Source organism: Schistocerca gregaria, chromosome 2 (assembly GCF_023897955.1).
Source record: "Schistocerca gregaria isolate iqSchGreg1 chromosome 2, iqSchGreg1.2, whole genome shotgun sequence".
NCBI classification, from domain to species: Eukaryota; Metazoa; Arthropoda; class Insecta; order Orthoptera; family Acrididae; genus Schistocerca; species Schistocerca gregaria.
In genome coordinates this window covers 737,964,341-737,990,421 of record NC_064921.1, presented here as the reverse complement: position 1 = coordinate 737,990,421, position 26,081 = coordinate 737,964,341, and the positions used below count along the sequence as shown (strand labels likewise).

At 45.1% G+C, this 26,081-nt stretch overlaps 1 protein-coding gene across 1 annotated transcript in view; it reads right to left on the bottom strand.

The window, feature by feature from the left end:
* Positions 1-24,989, bottom strand: part of LOC126334896 (calcium permeable stress-gated cation channel 1-like) — a 211,224-nt gene extending 186,235 nt beyond the window's left edge. The window contains 1 exon segment of the mRNA XM_049997600.1: positions 24,825-24,989. The gene's annotated coding sequence lies outside the window, so the exon portion shown is untranslated.
* Positions 24,990-26,081: the final 1,092 nt, after the last annotated feature.

Genomic DNA, 26,081 nt, shown 5'->3' with positions numbered 1-26,081 from the left:
ACATGCCTGAGATGAGAGAGTTGCAAGCCCCATCAAATGTTTCTTCTGTACAGATTAAACAAGAAGGGAGAGCGAGAGCGAGAGAAATTGCACAGTAGTCTCCACTTCCTTAGAAGTTCCTTTATGGAGACTGTGTACCATGGAGAGTCTTTCCCACAACAAACTCCTAATAGATTTAACAATGGAAAATCCAGAATAGAATGTAACAATATTATGAAAAGGATAGTTTCTATTCACCATACAGCAGACGTGCTGAATCAAAAGTAGGCACAACAAAAAGACTGTCACAAAATGAGCTTTCTTCCAACAAGGACTTTGTCAAAACTAGATAACAGATACATGCACACTCACGACCACAGCCTCTGTCATCTCCACTATATGTTTAAATAGATTCATTTGTATCTAGCACTTAGTTAACTGTTTTACACTATTACCACTATTCCTCCACATGGGTCTATCCAGAACAGCTGTGTGACTGGAGACACACAATTTCCTGTCAGAACGGCCACAGTTTGTAGTAACTGACAGCAAGTCATCTAGGGAAACAAAGTGACAACTAGGGCTCCCCAAGGAAGCACCTTAGCCCCACTACAGTCTCTGATTTACAACAAATTTAGGAGACTTCTGAGCACACTTCTTAGAGTGCTTGCAGGTGATGATGTCACTTGCCATCTAGTAAGTTTATTGGAACATCAAAAGAAACTGCAAAATGATTTGGACAAATGTTTGTATGGTGTCAACAAATTAAACCAAAATAATAAAATGTAAAATTTCCTCCACACAACTAACAAAAAGTCAGATTCTGGTTACATGATAAATCTTGCAAATGCAAATGATGTTGATTCAACTATATACCTATGGGTTAGAATTATGGAACAACTTAAATTGGAATGACTACACAGGAAATTGTGTGTGGAAGTTCAACCAAAGACTGAATTTTATCGGCAGAGCACTTCAAAGATGCAACCAATCTGTTAAATACAGTGCCCACTCATGTCTGTTCTTTTCTGACACGTAGATGGGGTGGTAATCATTAAAATGTCTTTTCGTAGCAGCCATGAAACTTCCATCACCCACTATCTCCTCCACACACACACACACACACACACACACACACACACACACACACACACACACACACACACTAGTCAGGTTGTGCGTTGTGCCACAAATTTCTTTTCTCCCCAATTTTATTCAGTACCGTCTCATTAGTTATGCGAGCTGCCCATCTAACTTTCTGCTTTCTTCTGGAGCATCACAGTTTGAAAGCTTCTATTGTCTTGTTGACTTTATTATTTATCATTCATGTTTGAGTTCAATACATGACTAAACTTCATACAAACTCTTCCGGAAAATACTTCTTGACACTGCAAACTATATTTGATATTAACAAATTTTATCTTCTTCAGAAAAGCTTTTCTTGCCATTGCCAGGCTACATTTTATATCCTCTATACTACGGCTATCGTGAGTTATTTCACTGCCCAAATAGCAAAGCTCGTCTAGTACTTCAAGTGTCTTGTTTCCTAATCTTATTCCCTCAACATCACCTGTTTTAATTTGACTACATTCCATTATTCTCATCTTGTTTTTGTTGATGTTCATCTTACATCCTCCATTCCATTCAACTGCTCTTTCAAGTCCTCTGCAACCTCTGACAGAATTAAAGTGTCACCAACAAACCTCAAGGTGGATGACGGATCCTAAAATGAACTTGACTCGATATTTCAGCGATCCAACTGGTCGCCATCTTCAGGAGAATGCCGCTTCTGCTGATGAGTCCCGCTGAGAACTGATGCCAGGCTCAAATTGATGTCCTCTATAGGCTACCATTCAGTACATGGTGCATGGCGCAGTACATAGCGCACGGTTGCTGCCATCCAAGACAGGGAGATGGCGAAGTCAATCGGGCATTGAAAACTAGTCCTAAGAATCGATATGTCTCCACTATAGTGAGTAGGTCATCATGAAGGGTAAGTTCTGGTTCTGGATGAACAGTACGATGCCAACAGAAGTGTATGACAGACGACTTAGCAGCCAAAAACTGGAAGCCATGTGCTAGAGGCCATGACTGCACCTTGTGGATGGCTTCCTGTAGGCACCACTCAGCAACACCCATACTGGAGCAGCAGTATGAAATGCAGAAGTCGTCTGCATACAGAGGAAGTGAGAATGACGGCCCTACAGCTGCTGCTAGACCGTTAATGGCCACTAAACAGAGATACCCTTAATACAGAACCCTGTGGGACTCCATTCTCCTGGATATGGATGGTACTATGGGAGGCACAAACTTGGACACGGAAAGTATGGAGCGATAGGAAATTCTGGATAAAAATCAGAAGCAGGCTCCAGAGACTCCACTCAAACAATGTGGCAAGGATATGATGCCATTTCGTATCGTATGCTTTATGTAAGTAAAAAAAATGGCAACCAGGTGTTGCCATCTGGAAAAGGCTCCTCGGATGGCAGACTCGTGGGACACAAGATTATCAGTGGTAGAGCACCCCTGGCGGAAGCCGCCCTGACATGGAGCCAGTAGGCCACGTGACTCCAGGGCCCAACCCAAATGCCGACACACCATATGTTCCAGCAGCTTACAGAGAACATCAGTGAGTCTGATGGGCCGATAGCTATCCATATCAAGTGGGTTTTTACGGGGTTTGAGCACCAGAAAAATTGTGCTCTCCCACCATTGCGATTGAAAGACACCATCACACCACATCTGGTTGAGGATGAAAAGATGTCGCTTGTAATCAGATGAGAGATATTTAATCATCTGGTTGTGGATCTGATCAGGCCCAGGAGCTGTGATGATGCAATGTGCAAGGACAATGAAAAGCTCCCACTCTGTAAATGGGGCATTATAGGATTCACTGTGGCGTGTAGTGAAAGAGTACTTTCCCTTTCAGTCACCATTAGAGTGCGTAAGGCTGGGGTTAATTCTCTGATGCAGAGGCTCGAGCACAGTGCTCAGCAATCTGCGTTAGTGTCTATAGATAACACGCCATTTATGGGAATACCTGCTGGGGTCTGGTACCCGAAAAGACATTTGATCTTTGCCCAGGCTTGTGAAGGTGATGTATGGCACCCAATAGTCGAGACTTATCTCTCCAAACACTCTTGCTTCCGTCGTTTGATAAGTTGGCGAACACGGGCACTGAGCCGTTTAAACAGTCTGAGGTGTTCCAGGGAAGGGTGCCGCTCATGCTGCTATAGAGCTCGCTGATACACCTTAATTGCTTCAGTGACTTCGCAAGACCACCAAGGGACTGCCATATGCCTGGGGGACCCTAAAGACTGAGGAATCGCGTTTTCTGCAGCAGAAACAATTTTTGTAGTCACCTACTTAACAATCACATCAGTGTTACTGTGTGGATGTGATTGAACGGTGACATCAGAGGTGAAAGTTTGCAAGTCCACCTTGTGTAGAGCCCATCTGGGCAGGTGTCATTGGCATGATGCCAGGGCAGTTACAGGAAGACGGGGAAATTGTCACTACCACAAAGGCTGTCATGTGCTCCCCAGTGTAAATATTCTGACAGCCATAGCTTCAGGAGGGGAACAGTGTCACGACAGACTACATTTAAGATATGAACGAAAAACTCCACCTGACATTTGATTATAGTCACTACAGTTACTGTAATACTACTCATAGCTGCGGAGGGCAGGGGTCTGCATTGCCGGGAACCATGTTTCCTGGACAGCAATGCCGATAGCAGGTGTGAAGCTTAACAGTTGCTGTAGCTCAGCCAGGTGGTGGACAAAACTGCCGCAATTCCACCGTAAGGTGACGTCATCGTGAGACTGGGAAGGCACGGAACATTCAATGATGCTGTTTACACCTCAGGGTCACCTGCTGCCACTGACTTTTTGCCTGAGCAGTCTATATCCATCGTGTCTGAGGGTCTGGCGAGATCTAGGTCCTAAGCGGATGCCAGATTCTCCACCCAATCCTTCGACACATAGCTTGTAGGTAGCAGTGGTGTGGGTGTCACCATAATCTACTTGGTCTTAGGGCTCTTCTTATTGGATTTATCTTACTGTTCCTTGGGTTTCCCTGGCTGTGAGTACTTCACCAGATCAGGGTCCGGGGCTGAGGATGAGCGTGGAGCCCTATGACCAGCTGCTTTGAGATCTTCAGCCACTGGCAGGTGTCAACTTTCAGCAGAAACTTGAGGAAACAAGGGACCCCTTCGGAGGAAGAGATGCTGAACAGGACTTACGTTTCTCCGGCTTAGAAGTGGGGACAGGCATCCTCAATGATTGGGGGGGAGGGGGGGGGGAGGTGCAGGAGCAACAGGAAGGGAAAAGCCCCCACCATCAACAGGGCAGGTGTAGTCTTCTGGCTCTGAGAGGTGACTGCGGTTGGCTGAGTTGATGGTGCCTTAACTGTTGTAGCAGCACCATAAGACTGTCATACGTACAGGATGCAGGTGTTCAAATTTCCTCTTAGCCTCAGTGTAGGTCAGTCTGTCCAGGGTCTTGTACTCAACAATTTTCCTTTCTTTCTGGAGAATCCTGCAGTCTGGCGACCAAGATAATGGTACTCTCTGCAGTTGCCACAGATGGGAGGAGGACACATGGAGTATTGGGATGTGATGAACGACCACAATCTTGACATGTAACACTGGAAGTACAGTGGGAAGACATATGGTTGAACTTCCAGCACTTGAAGCACCGCATAGGGGAAGGTATATGTGGCTTTACATCACAGTGGTAGACCATCACCTTGACCACCTTGGGCAATGGATTGCCCTCTAAAGCCAAGGTGAAGGCACTGATGGCAACCTAATTATCCCTCGGACACCGGTGGACACACTGGACGAAATTTACACCTCACTGCTCTAAATCGGCGCGCAGCTCATCGTCAGACTGCAAAAGAAGGTCTCTGTGAATTGTGATACCCAGGACCATATTTAAGCTCTTATGGGGTGTGATGGTTACAGAAACATCCCCAGCTTGTCACAAGCAAGTAACATCCATGACTGGGAAGAGGATGCTGTTTTGATTAAAGCTGACCCAGATCTCAATTTGGGACAATCCATACACTTCCCCAAACTTGTCCTCTAAATGCTCAAGAAAAGACTGAGGCTTCATCATCATAAAAGCTTCCCCATCAGCTCTCAAACATACAACGTACTGGGGCAAATAAGATCTGCTGCCATCCTTAGCCTGACGTTCCTCCCATTATGTGGCCAGGGAGGGGAACGATTTGGGGTCACACTTCTCTACACTGAATTGAGCTTGTGAATGCTTAGAGACTGCTGGTGTTTCACCACATGCTTCATCACATGTTATCCACCCTGATGCCACCCACTCTGACCAGGGGCCCTCCCCACAGGTGCCACCGAGCCTCAGCAAAGGCCACCTGGCAGGATGGCCATTGCCAGGAGTCCCAATGCCCCAGGGGGATGGGCATCTACCCATTGGCATACATGGGGCATTAATGGTGCAGGCATCAGCAGAGTGATCCCTGTGTGGTCAGGAGGCTACAACAAACAGGGTATATGATGGCCCCACCACAACAGACTGGCTACTGTGCTGGATATTAGGTGCAAAGAAGTCCATGGCCATCGTCAGTGCAGAAAGTGACACTGCATAGTGCATGGTGGAAAACTCACCCAGGAAGGTGTCCTCGCCCAAGAGATGGAAAATGACCAGGACTGAAATGCGACAACAAGAAAGTGGGCTAAAGATCTCAACGCATGTTGGACATGATGCACGATGTAAGGTGCCCTTCCCCAATTGGGTCCCTCTTCGGGAAAATATTGAAGAATGGAGGTCAAACCCTACAGAGGACAATCACATAAAGGCCAAAACATTTGTACCTCCTTTTAGTCACCTCTTACAACAGGCAGGAATACCTCAGCCCTATTCTTGCCCCAAGTCCCGCAGGGGGCTGGTGAGAGCGATGGGGCAGTAGCTAGAAGGACGGTCTGTGTCCTTACCAAGCCTAGGTATGGGTATGATGCTAGCTTCATGCCAAAGCCCGGAAAATGTGCCCTCTGCCCAGATGCGGTTGTACATGTTAAGTAGAAAGTGCTTGCCCACAGGAGAAAGGTGCTCCAACATCTGAATGCGGTCAACAGCTGGCCCTGGGGCGAATGATCAGGATGAGCTGTTGTTGTTGATGTTGATGATGATGATGTTGATGATGATGATGTTGATGATGATGATGATGTTGATGATGATGATGATGATGATGATGATGATGATGATCTAGCCCCCTCATAGTAGACAGCACTATAGCACACAGTTCTGAGAAGAGAACGGTATCGCCCAAGCCGCCTCTGCTCGTTTCCGATGGAGGAAGGTAGGGTGACAGTGAGCTCGAAACTTCCGCAAAATGGTAGCCAAGGTGTTGGAGATAGCAATAGGGTCCACAATACCTCTGTCTGCTACTGTCAGACTGAAAATTGGTGAATGGTTCTTGGTCCCAGAGAATCGGCAGAAGTTGGCCCACATGACAGAGGAAGCAGTAGAACTGTTAAAAGAACTAGTGTATGAAATCCAGCTAGCTTTTTTGCTGTACCGAAGAATGCGATGACACTTTGCATGCACCTGTTTATAATGAAAGTGGTTTGCTGTCATAGGATAATGATGATTAAAAATGGAGAGAGCAAGTCTAAGTGCACAAACTGCATCGTGGCATGCCTCAGTCCACCAAGGGACTGTGACATGACGTGGTAAAGAGGAAGTGTAAGAAATGGAACGTTCTGCAACAGTAAGGATAACATTTGTGAGATATTCCACCTGGTCATCACAACTGGGAAAATCTTGTGCTTCAAAGGTTGCCGGGGAGGAGTACAGCTGTTAGTCAGCCTAGCATGCTGCCATTTGGGTGTGCGTGCAGGTGGTATAGGAGTCAGCAGATAGCATATGGGAAATGACCACTCGAGTAGGTGTCAGAAAGAACAGACCACTCAAGATGATGGGCAAGCTGGGCAGTGTAGAAGGAGAGGTCCAAATAGGAACAGTGTGCGAGGAATCAGAAAGGAAAGTGGGTGCTGCAGCGTTAAGGCAGAAGAGGTTGAGTTGATTAAGAAGATCAGCCAAGAGGGTACCTCTTCGACAGGTTCTGGGAGCACCTCAAAGGGGATGATGCACATTAAAGTCACTGAGTAGCAGAAATGGGGGAGGTAGCTGCCCAATAAGTTGAATGACGTCTGCTCTGATGACATCGAATGATGGAGGGACATAAAAGGTACAGAGGGGAAATGTCAAGTGGGGAAGGAAAAGGCGAACGGCAACAGTTTGAAGATGGGTAGTCAGGGAGATGGGTTGACTACGAATGTCATCCAGTATGAGCAGCATGATGCTCCCATGAGGAGGGATGCCGACCTCAGAGGGAAGGTCAAAATGAACGAGGTAGAAATGTAAAAGTTCAAAGCAGTCATGAGGATGCAATTTCCTTCCCTGAAGACAGAGAACAAGGGCATGCCGCAATGCTAAAAGCAGCCATAAATCCTCTTTATGCGACCGAAGGCACTGGGCATTCCATTGGAGGAGAGTCATGATGAGGAAGAGATGTAGGTGTGTCACCTCAGCGACTGCTGAGTGATGGCCTGTGAAGAGTCACTACTACAGGGCACAGAAGCAGGAGGATCCTGCTCCATGAGGTCCACAAAACCATTGGCTCGTTTGTGTGGTCGGTCCGTGGAGTCCAACACTGAAAAAAGGGGTGGTGATGCACACCGGTGACACAGAGGCCAATTGGGCTAAGATATCACATGGCAACACCGTCGAAGAGGATCTTCGAGTCGGTGAAGGAGAAGATCGTTTGGCTTTGGTGGACTTCTTCAACCCTTTCCAGTTGGCGGAAGATTCGGGTGTTTGTCGGCTGGAGGGATGCAAGAAATCTTCACAGGAGTACTCCTGCTATCGTTTCCATCCTAGTGGTTGTGTAGGTAGTGGCTTCACCCCTTGAGGCAAGAGTTTGATGGCTTGTTGCACAGCTGGACGGAGGATGGCGATGCTACCTTGACACTGGGCAATTTCACAACTTCAGAGCTGAATTGGAGGTCGTCTGACTGCATGGCCATGCCCTTCACGGAGTGAGGGGTAATTAATAACAGAATCATAGGTGCCAGATGGGAGAACACAGGGTTTGCGACTAGCCAATAACTTTCGAGCGACTGGGTAACACACTTTTTCCTTTACCTGGATCTCTTGGAAAGCCCACTCATCAAGTTACATGGGAGAATCCTGAGAGAAGACAGCATGGCCACCGTTGCAGTTGATACATGGGGAGAAATATGTGGACAATTGCCCTCATGCGCATCCCTACCACAGGTTACACATTTGACTGGGTGTTGACAAGACGTTCTAGTGTGGTTGAACGAAGACACTGGCAGCAGCGCATCAGGTTTGGAATGTACAGCCAGACTGTGATGATTTCATAGCCTGCTTTAATCTTGGATGGACACACTATTCTATTAAAGGTGAGAAAAGGAGTACACGTGGGCACTAATGATGAATCTACCTTTTTCGTTACCTGGTGGACAGCAATGACACCCTGATCAGAAAGGTAAGACTGTATTTCGGCCTCTGTTAGACTGTTGAGCAACCTAGTGTGAAAAACACCATGGGAAGAATTCGAAGTTATATGGGCCTCGACACTAACAGGGTAGCGGTGGAGAAGCGAGGCGGAAAGCAGTTGTGCTTGAGAATCAGAAGTAGTATCAAAAAGCAAAGTGCCATTCCATTAATAAGAGCAGGATTTCACAGGGCCGGCAATTGAAACACCCTCCTGAATAATAAACGGATTTACCGTGGCGAAGGACTGACTCATCAGTACGTGAGACCACAAGGAATCGTCGTGCAGCACGAAGGCTCTTTAAATCATTAGCCTCATTATGTTTACGTTTTGTAGACGTTGCGTTGACTGTAAATGTGACTGACACATTGTGAGAAAATCCCTACGACTGCCAGCGTCTCTGATGGCATGCTCCTTCCAACTGAGGGCCCCCTTCACAATAGGGCACACCCGCCTCAAGTGATTGTTCACACCTCCCAAACACCTGGCAGAGGGACCAATCGGCAATTTAGAAAGGTTGCGGCTCAGGCTCCCTGTGCCTGGCCTATACCGGGGAGGGAAGGGGGGGGGGGGGGGGGTACCGTACCTGTTGACCCGGGGCTGGGAATTACACATTACCCAGTAACCTGTTACACATCAGATGCATGGGCCCACCTTCAGGAGTGTGCAGGGAGAAAGAGGAAAAAGAGAAACCTCAAACACCGAAGCGGAGGAACAAGAGGAGAAGGGAAACAAAGAAAGGAAAAGGGAGTGAGAAACAATGGTGAGACTGTTCTTACATCATCGACATTCAGAACATTCAGAATAATACCCCAGACATGTTCCCAAGGGAGGGGAAAAAGAATAGCAAGAGGATAGACATGCAGCATGGAAGGGCAAAAATGCTGCGAAGGCCGGGGCCCCGTGGTAGCCAAGCACAAACCCATTGAAGAGTGGCGAGGCCCCTGGGGGCAGGGACATTGTGGGGACAGGGTAGGGCAGGTAGGTGTAGTCGAGAGGTTAGACAGGGGCAGGGGTGGAAGGGCGGGAGAAGGTGGCAGAAAAGGAGACAAGTTAAATGACTGGACACATTGGTGGAACAGAAGGTTGTGTAGTGTTGGAGTGGAAGCAGGGAAGGGGACAGGTGGGTGAAAGACAGTGGCTAACTAAGGTTGAGGCCAAGAGGGTTGTGGGAACATAGGATATATTGCAGGGAGAATTTCCACCAGCGCAATTCAGGAAAGCTGGCATTGATGGGAAGGATCCAGATTGCACAGGTTGTGAAGTAATCACTGATGGAATAATGTTGCCCTGGGCAACATGCTCAGTAACTGTGTGGTCTAGCTGTCTACTGGCCAGTTGTTTTGGTGGTCATTCCCATGGATAGAGAGCTCATTGGTTATCATGCCCACAAACACAGCACAGTGGCTGTAGCTTAAAATTTAGATCACTTGACTGCTTTAACAGGTAGAAATGTTCAAATGTGTGTGAATTGCTAAAGGACCAAACTGGTGAGGTCATCAGTCCCTATACTTACACATTACTTAAACCAACTTATACTATGAACAACAAACACACATGCACCCTCACGCCCGAGGGTGGACTCTAACCTCCGGTGGGAGGGGTTGCACAATCCGTGATATGGCGCCTCTAACTGAATGGCCTTAACAGATAGCCCTGCCTGCAATGGGATAGGTGATGCTTATGACCACACTGGACTAGGTGTTGGTGGGTGGATGGATTAGACAAGTCTTTCATACAGGTCTATTACATGGTATGAGCTATGAGGCAAAGGCTTGGGAACAGGGTTGGAGATGAGACAGGTGAGGATATTGTGAAGGTTGGTAGGTTAAATTAAAAGAGGGGAGGCAGGGGGGAGGGGACCAAACTACGATGTCATCAGTCCCTTGTTCCGAATAAAACAATGCCACAAGTATGAGAATAAAACAAACGAGACTGACAATATAAAACAGAATGAAAGAAAAAAAAATCACAAAAACAAAGGGCAACAAATGTGTAAATGGACAAAAGGGATACAAGAAAACCACAGAAATGCAAGAAAGGGGATGAAGAGAGTAAAACAACAAAGCAGATGACCATGGCTGACTGACCACGAGAATAAAAAGGAGAAGCCAGCCACTCTGCAACACATTAAAACCTCCACCTTAAAAGCACTATGGTGGTGGACACAGAAGGACAAAGGACATGCACTAAAACTTAGAGCAGAATTATGATAAAACCTACTCTCATGAATAAAATATAAAACTGAATCAGCCAATGAGATGCTGTCACATAAAATTAGTGCAGCCATCGGGCAAGGTGTGCTTTTCTACATGTCCTCCATGAACACAGGCAAAGCCAACATGACCATCGGCCATAGAGCAATCGGTGTTAACCATTTCGTGGCGCCGGTATATGCCGAGAATCGAGAGGAAGTGACAGCGGAGAGTCGCAGGGTTAACTTAGTCCTTAGGTCCATATGAAAGGTCAAGGCAAACGGTGGCCTAGGTGTACATGAAAGGACTTCAAGTATAGGTGGTAAAGGCAATGACTCCAGTTCGGAAAGAAGGGATCGGACATGAACTGCAATTGGAAGCCCTGACCAGGGCCACCGATGCGGGAGATGATCCCCCATGGGTGGGAAAAGGAGATGGTAATTTGGACGTGCAATGTAACTGGCAAGCAGTTGTGCAAGCCTAACCTTCAATGGACTGACTTCGGCCTCCAACATGACACTGGTCACCAGACTCACTCTAAAAGAACCTGTCACTAGGCAAATGCCACACTGGTGCACTGGGTCGAGTAAACACAACGCCAAGGGCGCCACTGAACCATAAACCATACTCCCATTGTCAAGGTGGGACTGAACAAGGGCTATGTACATGGGTACGCTGCAGCGGCGTAAAACGATCTGCACCCCAGTTGGTGTTGCTCAGGCAGTGGAGGGCATTGAGGTGCTGCCAGCATTTCCACTTAAGCTGACGAATGTGAGGTATCGAAGTCAATCTGGCATTGAGGACCAATCCTAAGAATCAATATGCCTCCACTACAGTGAGTGGATCATCAGTAAGATAAAGTTCTGGTTCTGGATGAACGGTACGACGCCGACAGAAGTGCATGACACATGACTGCAGCCAGGAACTGGAAGCTGTGGGTGTGAGCCCATGAGTGCACCTTGTGGAATGCTCCCTGTAGGCAATGCTCAGCAACACCAATATTGATGGAGCAGTATGAAATGCAGTAGTCTGCATACAAAGAGTGTGAGTACCGAGTACTCCAGGATCCCACTGTCCTCGACATGGGGGGGTGGGGGGACTACGGGAGGCACCAACTTGGACAAAGACAGCAACAAGGTGTTGGCATCTGGAAAAGGCTGTTCAGATGGCAGACTAGAGGGACCCAAGATTATCAGCGGTCAAACACCCCTGGCAAAAGCCATCCTGACATGGAGCCAGTAGGCCACGTGATTCCAGGACCCAACTCAACCACAGACACACCATATATTCCAGCAGCTTACGAAGAACTTTTGTGAGGCTGATGGGCCGATAGCAATCCACACAAAGTGGGTTTCACCACTTTTGGGCACTGGAATAATTGTGGTCTCCCACCACTGTGATGAAAAGACACCATCTCACCAGATCCGGTTGAAGATGACAAGGAGATGACGCTTGTAGTCAGATGGGAGATGATTAATCAACTGGCAGTGGATCTGATCAGGACCAAGAGCTGTGTTGGAGCAATGTGCATGGGTTCTGAGAAGCTTCCACTTTATAGGATTCACTGTGGCATGTAATGAATGAGCAGACTTTCCCTTCCAGCCGCCATTTGAGAATGCGTAAGGCTATGGTAATTCTCCAACACAGAGGCTCAAGCAAAGTGCTCAGCAATCACTTTTGCGTCAGCAGATAACACACCATTTACGGTAACACCTGTTGGGCTCTGGAACCAAAGAGACGTTTGATCTTTGCCCAGACTTGCTTAAGTGACGTATGGCACCCAATAGTCAAGACTTATCTCTCCGAACACTCCTGCTTCTGTCATCTGACAAGTTTACGAACAAGGGCATGGAACCATTTAAAGCTCTGAGGTGTTTCAGGGAAGGGTGCCACTTATGCCACTGTAGAGCTCCCCGATGCTCCTCAATTGCTTCAATGACTTCCTGAGACCACCAAGGGACTGCCTTACGCCGGGGCACCCTAAAAGGTGAGGAATCGCTTTTTCTGCAGCAGAAACAATTTTTGTAGTCACCTGCTCAACCATCACATTGATGTTACTGTGTGGGAGAGATTCAACGGTGACTTCAGAGGTCAAAGTTTCCCAGTCCGTCTTGTCTAGAGCCCACCTGGGCAGGCGTCGTTGGCATGACGCCGGGGCAGTGACAGGAAGACGGGTAAGTTGTCACTACCACATGTGCTCTCCAGTGGATAGATGGGAGGAGGCCAGGACTGCAAACCAAGACATCAATGGTCGAATACGTGCCATGTGCCACACTGAAATGTTTGGGGGCAACTGTACTTCAGAGGCAGAGGTTGAGATTAAGTTGTGACAGTAAATTTCTGACTTCTCTTCCTCAGACAGTATGCACGGTGCCACCCCATAAGGGGTGAGTTAAAACCTCCCAAAAGTAGGAAAGGTTTAGGGAGTTGAACACTCAGTGCAGCCAATGCGTTCACGGGTTCTGCACCATGTGGAGGAAGATATATGTTGCATGTTGCAGACTTATTTCCTATGTCATCAGCATCCTGACAGCCACAGCTTCAAGAGGGGTTTGATGGGGCACAGGTTCACTGCATACTGAGTTCAGGACAGATGCAAACTCCACCTAACACTATTATAGATGCTACATTTCCTGTAATATCCCTTATCGCGGCAGAGGGCAAAGCTCTGCATTGCCAGGAACCAGGTTTCCTGGAGGGCAATGCAGCAAGCAGGTGTGAAGCTTAACAGTTGTTGTAGCTCAGACAGGTGGTGGAAAAACCACCGCAATACCACAGGAGGATGACTTGATTGTGAGGCTGCGAAGGCATGGAACACTGAATGAGGCAATTTACACCTCAGGTTCACCTGCTGCAACATACTTATTTCCTGAGCAGTCTGTATCCATGGTGCCAGAGGGTCCAGCGAGATCTATGTCCTCAGTGGACGCCACAATCTTCACCTCATCCTCAGAAGTAAAGCTTCAGGTAGCGGTGGTGTGGATGCCACCATAAGTCCCTTGGTCTTGGGGGGTCTTCTTTTTGGATTTCTCTCACTGCTCCTTGGGTTTCTCTGGCTGGGAGGGATTGACTAATTCAGTCTCTGGGACTGAGGATGATCGTGAAGCCCTACGACCAGCTACTTTTGGGAACTTCACTCACTGGTGGTAGTCATCTTTCCCACTAGCAGTAACCTGGAATGGCAGTAACCCAAGGGAACCTTTCCTAGTGAGAGGTGCCAAGGAAGACTTTCCTTGAGAGTAGGGACTGGTGTCCCTGATGGTTGGGCTGGGGCGGTGGGCAGGGGGGGTGGGGGGAGGAGGAGTGCTCCCGAGTTGGTTGGTGTGGGAGCAACAGGGAGGGAAGTGCCCCCCACCATCAAGGAGACAGATGCAGTCTTCTGGCTCAGAGAGCCAACCGGAATTCACGGAACGGAGGGGGCTACAACTGTTCTCATAGTGGCAACATAAGAGGTGGTCATAGCCACAGGATGTAGATGCTCAAATTTCTTCTTAGCCTCATTGTAGGTCAGTCGGTCCAAGGTCTTGTATTCCATGATTTTCCTTTCGTGCTGTAAAATCCTGCAGTCTGGAGAGCAAGGGGAATGATACTCTCTGCAGTTAACATAGATGGAAGGCAGGGCACATGTGAGAATTGGAATGTGATGGACATCCACAATCTCATCATGTGACACTGGAAGTACAGCAGGAAGACACACGGCCAAACTTCCAGCACCGCATAGGGTGAGGTATATATGGCTTTACATCACAGCGGTAGACCATCACCTTGACTTCTCGGCAATGGATCGCCCTCGAAGGCCAAGATGAAGGCACTGATGGCAACCTGATGATCATCCCTCAAACCCTTAGGGACGCACCAGACAAAACAAATGCCTTGTCGCTCTAAGATGGTGTGCAGCTTGTCGTCAGACTGCGAAAGATGGTCCCTGTGGTATATAATACCTTGCACCATCTTTAAGCTCTTATGGGGCGTAATGGTAATGGAAACCTACTGCAGCTTGACCCAAGCGAGTAACATCCGTGACTGGGCAGAGGATGCTGTTTTTAGCAAGACTGACCCTGACCGCATTTTGGACAAGCCCTCCAACTCCCCAAACTTATCCTCTGAATGATTTACAAAAAACTGTGGCTTCATCGAAACAAAGGAGTCCCCATCAGTTCTTACACACATGAGGTACCGAGATGGATAAGGTTCACTGCCATCCTTAGCCTGGCATTACTCCCATGGTGTTGCCAAGGAGGTGAATGATTTAGGGTCGTGCTTCCTTGCATTATAATGAGACTTGGGATGCTTAGAGACTGCCGGTGTTTGATCACCAGCACGTGATGATGTGGTACACTTCATTGCGCATCATCCACCCTGATGCCACCATTCCAACCAGGGGGCCTCCCTACAGGCGCCACCCAGCTGCAGCAAAGGCCACCTGGCAGGTGGGCCATTGACGGGAGTCCTGAAGCCCCAGGGTGATAGGCATTTACTCCTTGGCATACAAGGCGATCCCTGTGTTGTCAGGGGGGCTACAACCAACAGGGCACATGGTGGCCCCACCACAATGGACTTTCTACCATGCCGGATATCAGTTGCAATCAAGTCCATGGTTATCACCACCGCAGAAAGCGACACCGCATAGCGCATTGTGGAAAACACACCCAGGAAGGTCTCCTCGCCCAAGACATGGAGAATGAGCGGGACTGCAATGCGAAGACAAGAAAGCGGGCTACAGATCTCAAGGCACAATGGACACGATGCACCATGTAAGGTGCCCTTCCCCAATTGGCACGCTCTTCAGAAAAATTTTGAAGAATGGAGGTCAAACCATACAGGGGACCATCACAAAGTCTGAAAGGCTGAAATGTATGATACTCATTTTAGTCACCTCTTACGACAGGCAGGAATACCTTAGGCCTAATCTTCCCCCCGGACCTGCAGGGGGGGGGGGGGGGGGGGGGAGTGGTATTGTGAAGGTCCAGTGGACCTGCTGGACAAGGAAGGGGTGGGAAGGATAGTGGGTAAGAAATTCCTCATTTCATCTGGTTCAGTTGCTCCAGTCCTGGGTGGCACTGAGTGATGAGAGGAGTGCTCCTTTGTGGCTGGAGGGTTGGGCTATGGGAGGTGGTGATTGACTGGGGATACAAGGCACAGGAGATCTGTTTATGTATAAAGTCTACCGTACTTTGTTCACTACTCCTTCCTACCATGATACGCATTCACTGACCCCAAACCCTTTCCAGAATTTCTTTACCTCAAACTTTGCCACACCATCATACCCCAAATCCTGCAACATGCAAGCTAACCTTACATCTGCAGTAAGAACTGTAATTGACCACCTAAAAACTGATCCAGACCTTATAATCCTACCTGCTTACAAAGGCTCCACCACTTGTTTTCAAACACAACATCTGGTGGAAGAATTTGGCCAGCTGTCAGATTCATCCACCTACAAACCCTACTACAATGACCCCATTCCATTAATCCAACATGATCTCCAGTCTCTCATCAAATCCTGAGCCCCATCACTGAACTCACTCACACTCTCTCTCTCTCTCTCTCTCTCTCTCTCTCTCTCTCTCTCTCTCTCTCTCTCTCTCTCTCTCTCTCTCCCCTCCCTCCCTCCCCCCCCCCCTTTCTCCTATCCCTACCACTCCCTGCTGCATTGCTAGATGCTTCCTATAGTCCATACCTACATCTATATAAATATTTCACAAGCCACTGTATGGTGCGTGGTGGAGGGTATCCTGTACCACTATTAAAATAATTTCCCTTTTCTGATCCACTCGCAAACAGAGAGGGAAAAATGACTATTCATACGCCTCTGCATGAGCCCCGATCACTCTAACCTTATCTTCATTGTGCTTTCGTGTAGGCATGTCGGTGGCAGTAGAATCTCTCTCTGCGGTCAGCCTCAAATGCCAATTCTGTAAGTTTTCTCAATAGTGCTCCTTGAAAACATCGTTGCCTCCCTCCAGTAATTCTAATTTGAGTTCCCGAATCATCTCCATAATGCTTGCCTGTTGTCCAAATCTACCGATGGTAAATCCAGTTGTCCGCCTCCGATTCACTTTGATGCTTTCCTTTGATCTGACTTAGTGCGGATCCCAAACAGTCAACCAGTAGTCAAAAATGGGTCACACTAGCATCCTATATGCAGTCTCCTTTACAGATGAACCACACTTTCCTAAAATTCTCCCAATATCCAACCACGCAGGGCACCCCATTGTGGCCAGTTGACGAAGCCTCTGGTTGAGACCCTCCACTTGGCTCCAAACCAAAGGACCCCGATCCACTCTGGGAATGATGCTGCAAACAGAGTTCTGCTTGCGCCCTGTGTGTGGGGCCAGCAGTCTTCACCAAATCTGCCAGCCACACGTACAAACGGGGGATCGGCTCAGAACCCAAGCGACAGCCATCATTGGTGCTGACGTGAGCAACTACTTGCAGATGACTGCACCCCGTATGCTCGATAGCCGCAGGCAAGGCCGCCTCCACATCTTGGATGGGGCCCCCCCGGCAGACAAAATGAGTGCACGTTGGAATTCTTTCCAGCCCTGTACGCATTTTCCCTAAGGGGCTCCATCACCCACCCAACGTTGGAGCTCCCAATAACCAGCAAGTCTTTGCCCCCATGTGCCTGCTCAGGCCCTGCTGAAGGAGCGGCCAACTGCCCATTGACAGGATGAACGGGTGAGGCCAGCCTCCAGATTGACCCTCCGCCTCGAGCGACATGAACGCGTTGCAGTCCGCCATTCACCCTGAGGTGACAGCGGAACCATGTGTTGGGTACACTAGAAGGTGCCTCGATGGCTGAGTCAGCGGACTGAGCAAGCGACACCTGGGGTGCCTCAAGCAACGCGCTAGACCCTCCGCCGTCACCGCACCTCGAGGCAGCAGCCTGAAGGCGGCTGACCGTGGCCAACAGCATGCTCAGCAGCTCGCGAACCGCTGCCAGTTCCTCCTGCGCTCGCACACAGCATGCACACACCCTCTCCATCCTACTGCTAATATCTGTACGTATAGAGTTGAGACAAATAAAACAGCAGTATGCGACTCTACAGTTGCGTCACCAATGTCAGATTGAGCTGCGATATACGAAAAGTTACTTACGAACAAAGCAATCAAGTGACCATGACTAAGCCACTATATAGCTATTAAAATGTGATCCTACCCCTGTCTTAGTACAAATTACAACTGCCTATGAGATGTTACACTCTACCATTATTAAAATTTGATACTACCCCTTTCTAATTCGAAAATATGCAAAGATCCAAAAAATTTCACCATGCAAGCACACAAACACTCAAAGCAATTTGAATTAAACGTGCAGAACTAATAACAAGAAACTGAATATACGACTAGTTTCTGCTACTGCTGCTCGCACAATTCACTCTGCAAGCACAGATGAAACTGCACTGTGTCTGTCCATTGCTGACCGACTTTACGAAATAAACAGAAAGCACTGGCTGTCCAAAACAAACAACTGACTAACGACTCCACGAATTTATACTTTACAGCTATCAATAAGCAATATAACTCCTCTCAAATACGAGAATACACAATGATGGCAACTTTTTCATTTTTATATCCCTATGCCTGGCAACATTTGCATTGCAAATAGTGATCTGTTTAGAAGCTCCAGTGATTCTGTAGTGTAATACTCCCAGTTGAATTTATCATCAAACTGTAATCTCGAGAATTTAACACTGTCTACATCTGTTTGCCATCCTAACACAAGCCCACACTGATGGGAAACCCTCTGAAAGTTATGAATAGCATGTAGTGTGTTTTATCAAAATTAGTGACAAAGAGCGGGCTAGGAACCATTTACACTGTTGTCATTGTTCTGGCAACTTTAATGTGACCACCTGTCAACAGACTGAATACCCAACTTTTTCAGCTCAAACTGCTGTGAGATATGTAGAAAGACAGTGAACGATCTGGAAGATATTGAAAGGGATTTGGAGCCATGCCAACTCTAGTGCTGTGGCAGGTTTCTTGGTTGAGGATCCATGACATGAACATCTCAATTGAGGCTGTCTGACAGATTCTTGATTGGTTTTAAATCTGCGTTGCACTGTTCTACCAAGGAGAAAAAACAGTATGCAGGGGATGGACAAGGTCCCTGCAGAAGGGTGTGTACTTTTTGTTGACCCATTGAGCCTTCCAGAACAACAAGATCACCAAGGGAACACCACAAAAAAAAAGATTCCCCAGACCACAATGCACTCGCCTCTGGCCAAGACCCATCTGACAATTGTTGCAGGGTGTCTGTCATCTGTCCGATGGAGTACAAAATGTTATACATCTATTGCCACTCAATGGATTCCCAGTTTTAGTATTTGTGTACAAATTCCAGTCTTTGTCACTCCCAAACAACAGTCAGCATGGGTAAATCAACCACGTACTCAATGCAGAGACCTATACGCAGCAATGTTTGCTGAATGGTCATTGAGGAGGCACTGTCAGTAGCTCTTTGCTTCATCTGAGTGGTTGCTCGCTCAGCGGTTGCACATCTATTGAACCATACACATCGCTGCAGTTGTCATTCAACCCTGTCATCTATGGCTCATGGTGCACTACAGTTGCTCAAATGGCTCCGAGCGCTATGGGATTTAACATCTGAGGTCATCAGTCCCCTAAAACTTAGAACTACTTAAACCTAACTAACCTAAGGACATCACACACATCCATGACAGAGGCAGGATTCGAACCTGTGACTGTAGCGGTCGCGCAGTTCCAGACTGAAGCACCTAGAACTGCTCGGCCACAGTGGCCGGCTGCACTGCAGCTGCCTCAGTGCCAGTTTTGGATACTGCCATTTTACCAAGTATGGTATACTTTAACCATGGCAGCACACAACCCAGTTTACAAACTTAGCCATTTTGGAAATATTTCCATCCCTGGCCCCAAAGCCAATTATCACACTCTCTAGGACGTAAGATAAATCACTGTTTCTGCATTATGGTGACTGCACTGTTTTTCATGTCGCCCCCTCCCCTCCAAACGTGCTTTATATACTCTCCACTGCTAATGCTGTCATCTTCTATCCGAGTTTATTGCACATTGACATCCAACTTAAGTGGTGGCCACATAAGTGTGACTGGACCATGAAAATTTTGTTAAAAGATCTTTCTAACAGTAAGAATACACTTGATTGCTGTTTATTGCAATGATTGTATAATCTGCCAACAAAATAACTTTGCAATCTGATAATGTTACTGATGCAAGGTCATCAACATACAAAAGAAAAATTAAGTGCCTTAAAATGTAACCTTTTGGGACACCACATGTCATTACTCCCAGTTGGAATGGTGTCCAATAGCTTAATACATGTCTTTTCTAATGACATCCCTTGTTAACTGTCAGACTTATAGGACTGGAAACATTCTGCAGCATTTCCTCTTACACCACAATGTCCTAATTTACCTGAAAGGATATTGTGATTTACGCAGTCAAATGCCTTTGACAGATAAAATATGCCAATAATCTTTACTTATCTAATGAATTGTGTACATTTTCGCTGTATGTGTAAAAAGACTTCTCAATATCAAAACAATTTAGAAATGCCAAATGCGTCTTTGACAGTTCGTTATCTGCTGTAAAATGATTAAGAAGCCAATTGTGTATCACTCTTTCTAAATTATTGAGAATACTGGAGAAATTGAAATTGGATGGAAATTTGATGGTATAACTTCTGCACACTCCAGCCATTCAGGAAATGTTCTGCCAATAAAATACTGGTTACACAGGTAGCTTAATATGTTACTAAACACAGAAGCACAGTCCTTAACTTTGTTAATATTTGATCATAACCACTAAAATGTTTTGATTTTCACGATTTTGAGATGGACATTACTTCTACTGAGTAGTGGAGTTCATAGTCATTTGTGAAGTTATGTATAATGACTTGTCTGACTGGTTGGTTGGTTGAGTTTGGAGAGGAGACCAAACAGCGACGTCATCGGTCCCATCTGATAGGGAAGGATGGGGAAGGAAGTCAGCTGTGTGCTTTCAAAGGTAGCATCCTGGCATTTTCCTGAAGCGGTTTAGGGAATCACAGGAAACATAAAGCCAGATGGCCGGACGCAGACTTGAAACATTGTCCGCCAAAGGAGACTCCAGTATGCCAGCCACTGTGCCACCTCACCCAGTGACTTGTCTTAGCTACTCCACAACAGTGGAACCTGAAAACCCTATCCTTTCCATAACAGTTATGAAATGCTTATCAAAAAGTTTCACAACATTGTACACATATCTGGTTCTAGCATTCTCCTCCTCGACTATATCCCATATCGAGTTTATTTAGTTATTTACTGTGATTATCTTTTTCTTGTGTATGTCTTTTAATGTGTTATGGCTTCAACATCAGAGCTGTTTGACAGATACAAAGTCCTTTTTGTTTTACAAGGTACTTTTGTTCCTTGGGTACTACATGGCCTCTTTGTACACTTTGGTCTAATCTGAATTAGTTTTGGGAGAAAACAATACTCAAATAGAGTAAGTACTTCAGTAATAAAAGTGTTGTATTTTTCATTCATGCCATGAGCACTGTACAAACCACTGTATAATTTTTGGCTTACTGACTACCGTCTTGAATTCCTATTTTATCTCCTTTTCAGTATTAACATTTAGCAAAATTGCATGTCTGAGAGGCCAATGATAACTGATTTTGTAATATAACTGTGTTCATTAGACCTTTATAGAAAGATATTACCAATGGCTGCTTGTGAGCAAGTAGCTACCCTAATTGGGAAGTTAAGGCACAAATTAAGTTTAAACTGTACATTAAAGCCACCAGCAATCACTATTTATTTGGTTTCTGTTGTTAAGCAGACCAGCGGAGTTGCAAGGTGGTTCACGAGTATATCCAGATGTTGTTGTTATTGTTATTATTTCTTTCTTACCTCAGACGTTATGTCTGGTCAGAAGTAGAAAGTGACGTGGACCTTGATCAAGCGCGACTTCCTTTTAACTGTATGGTATATGTTATATTGCATTTAGGAACTTTCGGGTAATTGAACATGTATCAATAATTACGGATTTCTGTAGTTGTATATATAAGTTTGGATGTAGCTGTATTGCATTGATGTACTGGTGGATATTGTGTGGTATGACTCCTGTAGTTGATAGTATAATTGGTATAATGTCAACTTTATCCTGATGCCACATATCCTTGACTTCCTCAGCCAGTTTGATGTATTTTTCAATTTTTTCTCCTGTTTTCTTCTGTATATTTGTCGTATTGGGTATGGACATTTCGATTAGTTGTGTTAATTTCTTCTTTTTATTGGTGAGTATGATGTCAGGTTTGTTATGTGTTGTTGTTTTATCTGTTATAATTGTTCTGTTCCAGTATAATTTTGTATTCATCATTCTCCAGTACATCTTGTGGTGCATACTTGTATGTGGGAACGTGTTGTTTTATAAGTTTATGTTGTAAGGCAAGCTGTGGATGTATTATTTTTGCTACATTGACATGTCTTCTGGGGTATTCTGTGTTTGCTAATATTGTATATCCGCTTGTGATGTGATCTATTTTTTCTATTTGTTGTTTGCAAAGTCTGCATTTATCTGTTGTGGTATTGGGATCTTTAATAATATGCTAGCTGTAATATCTGGTGTTTATTGTTTGATGCTGTATTGCAATCATGAACCCTTCCATCTCACTGTATATATTGCCTTTTCTTAGGCATGTGTTGGATGCGTCTTGATCAGTGTGTGGCTATGTTAGATGATACGGGTGCTTGCCATGTAGTGTTTTCTTTTTCCAATTTACTTTCTTTGTATCTGTTTATGTTATGTGATCTAAAGGGTTGTAGAAGTGGTTATGAAATTGCAGTGGTGTAGCCGATGTATTTATATGAGTGATTGCTTTGTGTATTTTGCTAGTTTCTGCTCGTTCTAGAAAGAATTTTCTTTAATTGTCTACCTGTCCATAATGTAGGTTTTTTATGTCGATAAATCCCCTTCCTCCTTCCTTTCTGCTTAATGTGAATCTTTCTGTTGCTGAATGTATGTGATGTGATCTATATTTGTGGCATTGTGATCGTGGAAGTGTATTGAGTGCTTCTAGGTCTGTGTTACTCCATTTCACTACTACAAATGAGTAGGTCAATATTGGTATAGCATAAGTATTTATAGCTTTTGTTTTGTTTCTTGCTGTCAATTCTGTTTTCAGTATTTTTGTTAGTCTTTGTCTATATTTTTCTTTTAGTTCTTCTTTAATATTTGTATTATCTATTCCTATTTTTTTCTGTATCCTAGATATTTATAGGCATCTGTTTTTTCCATCGCTTCTATGCAGTCGCTGTGGTTATCCAATATGTAATCTTGGATAGTGTGTTTTCCCTTGACTATGCTATTTTTCTTACATTTGTTTGTTCCAAAAGCCATATTTATAGCAGTGCTAAATACTTCTGTTATCTTTAGTAATTGGTTCAGTTGTTGAATTATTATTATTAACACTAATAAAAGAAAAAATAGAAAACCCTCTCCAAAAGTGAGACATACACAAGAAAAGAAAGCCTTCGCATAGAGTCAACAACTCTCAATATAGTGCAAAAAGAAGTCAAGTCCGCAAAAAATGGTTTATAATAAGCTACCACTGAATATAAAGAGACACTGACAACTATCTTCCATTCAAGAGGAAAGAAACTGATGAACTATATTGTATATCATTTAAATGGTTTTCTTGAGCCGTAAGTTATGAAAACATTTCTCACAAATGATACTGTAACATTGAATGTTAAATATGTATGCATGTATGTATACTGTATGTTCCTTCTCTCTCCCCCTCTTCGTTTTATTCTTTGCCCGTCTACAATACAAAACGCTAAAGCCTTTGTATGTAATTTCTTTAATTAAAGCAAATTTGTCATATGAGCAGGTTAAGTAATTCACTGGTTCTATTCCTATTTCCGTACTCATTCTTTTAACCACGAGTCTGCTCATTGTCAAAGTGTGTGCACACTTCCGCCTAGATACTAAACCCTTTTGTTAGCCTGTATAAGTGGTTTACACAGCGGTAGTAGAGAACGTCTTTTTTTAGGTTTTTCATCAGAATACTTGTATTATAAGTTTGTGTTACATTTCTAGCCACTTATTCCAAGTACTATGGAGAATCAGCTGACACAATAACCCAGAACAATACTACATTAACATTTCGTATCAAGTGCATTTATCCATTCTAAATGAAAACTGTGACAATATTTCGTATGAGGAGCCAGCCTACAGCCATGACAATTACCATTAATATCGCAACATCTGTTAATTATAATTTCCTCACTAACACATGCCCAGAGGGCACAAAAACAAATACCAAAAAACAATAATTTACCCAAAAACGAGCAGATGTGAATCAGGAATCTACGTAATTGCTACACGTAATGCAACACGCATTAACAAGGAGGCTCAAAGTGCAAACATATGGCACAAGGTGAAACGATATGCGGCAACATAAAGCAGAAAACAAAGAAACTGCAGTAATGAGCAAAGTTAAGTGATTAAGAAGAAACATTTCAAATTCTGGGAAATCCAACGTAGAAAAGGTACGAATCAACTTGTGTCTGCATGGGTGCAATGGGGTATTGACAGTCATCCTTTCGAGTGCGAGTCCACTGTTTTAACCTCTATCCCAATTCAGCCGGTAAAATTCAAGAACAGTTCATCCTGCGATGTATATTTCTGCTTGTGCAAGTTGTCAAAAGGAGTATTATGACTAGTGCCTAAGTAATCGCTATGACGTCGTGGTGGTAATATCAATTCAATGATACGTCATATTCAATTGTCTCTTAAGATAACTCTGACTGTATATTAGAAAGAAACTATAACAGGAAACTAACAATTGCCCAATTTCAAAATTTAGGGGAGGTTTAAATAGACAAACGTTAACATATGTTGATAAGAAACTCCAGTTACGCAAACAGTTTCACAGACATAAACATATCCCATCGCAATATGCTATAAGCTCTAAAAATGGCAAGGCCACTAAATCCACATCCTCCAAAACAAATCCAAGGTAACAGAATGCATCTGTGGACCATAAATGACTTATTGAGTTTCTACGCTATTATCTTAATATATCTCGCGGCTGTAACTTACATGACAAAACTCATTTGCAGCTTCTGTCAGGTGAGAAAATACTGCCTTAAGTACACACCCCCTCCAAGCAGACGTAAGTAAAAGTCACAAAGCTTTTGACACACAGCTGTGAGCTCAGAGATAAGGCTAAACAACTGCTTCAACTTTGAAAGAACAGCATCTATGACAGCATCTGTGAGTGTACACGTGCTCACGCAAATTACACGGCAGACATGCATACACATGAGATATGAGGCGTATAGGCTCAGGACACCCCCCACTCGAAACAAAGAAAACGTTTTAGTACCACCGATTATATTTAACATGTATAAAAATTTCATGTAACTTTCAGACAATAAGCTGGTAGAAAGAAAAAAGTTCTCGAAAATGGAGACTAAGTTAGAAGCGGGAAAATGCTCCTGTCGGACCCCAAAAAGATCACGTTCCTCTAAGATTCTGAGCGAAAAATGGAGTCCCAACTGCCTCAACACAGTCTTCTTTTGTCTTCCTTCCCACTGCCACTGTCTTCACTATACCTCGGCAGTTCAAAAATCCTGGGGCGTCCTTCTTATTTTTTTCGCTATACATACGGGGTTTAAAATTTCGGTCCAAATTTCGCCTGTCCCTATACCTAAGTGTTAAAGTTGGCCAGTATGAGAAGATCCATATACGCCAAGCACATGTATGGTTTCCACTTACCTGTATTTTTCATTTCCACTGTCTCTTCTCTTTTTGGTTCCCGATCTTTCTATCTCCACCCAACTCTCTCTTTTATTGCCATTATCTCTCGCTGACCGCCATTATTCCACTGCTATTTTCCTAACCTAGCTCTCTTTCTATTTCACTGCCATTTTCTCTGTCCCACTATCACGTCCTCCTCTCTCTTTCTCTCTACTACTCCCTTTCAACACAAAAAAGCGCGAATATGTTTGCATCACAAAATTTTTGGCGAGGAGGATCAAACAAGGATTGAGGTTTCTGGTACGGCACTTCCCTGCCAGAGCCTTTTAAAGAGGAACATATTCGCATTTTTTGAGCTCTGGCATGAGCATACGTTCGTTGAGCCCCCTCCTTTCCCTACTACAGCAGTTTGTGCTGCTTACATAAAAGAAAACTGCATGTCAGTAAAGTTTTCACAGTTTGTTTATATACTTCGACGTATTTTTATACTTTCACATATGTTGTTGTTGTTGTCTTCAGTCCTGACACTGGTTTGATGCAGCTCTCCATGCTACTCTATCCTGTACAAGCTTCTTCATCTCCCAGTACCTACTGCAA